Source organism: Eimeria mitis, genomic scaffold, assembly GCF_000499745.2.
Source record: "Eimeria mitis Houghton genomic scaffold, Emh_scaff3489, whole genome shotgun sequence".
In the NCBI taxonomy this organism is placed as follows: domain Eukaryota; phylum Apicomplexa; class Conoidasida; order Eucoccidiorida; family Eimeriidae; genus Eimeria; species Eimeria mitis.
The window spans coordinates 5,522-5,912 of NW_013571830.1; positions in this window are offsets into that span (position 1 = coordinate 5,522).

Genomic DNA, 391 nt, shown 5'->3' on the forward strand with positions numbered 1-391 from the left:
TCTGCTGCTGATGCTGCAACTAGTGTTGCTGCTGTAGCTTGTGTTGCTGCTGCTGCAGCTGGTGTTGCTGCTGCAGCTAGTGATGCTGCTGCAGCTGTTGTTGCTGCTGCAGCTAGTGTCGCTGCTGCAGCTGATGATGGCTACTTCAGTTGGTGTTGCTGCTGCAGCAGTAGCAGCTGCTGCTGCCTGCTGCAGCTAGTGATGCTGCTGCAGCTGGTGTTGCTGCTGCAGCTAGTGTCGCTGCAGCAGCTTGTGTTGCTGCTGCAGCTGGTGTTGCTGCTGCAGCAGTAGCAGCACTACTGCTCAGCAGCAGCAGAAGCTGCTGCTGCTGCTGCAGCTAGTGTTGCTGTTGCATCTAGTGTTGCTGCAGCAGCTAGTGTTGCTGCTGCAG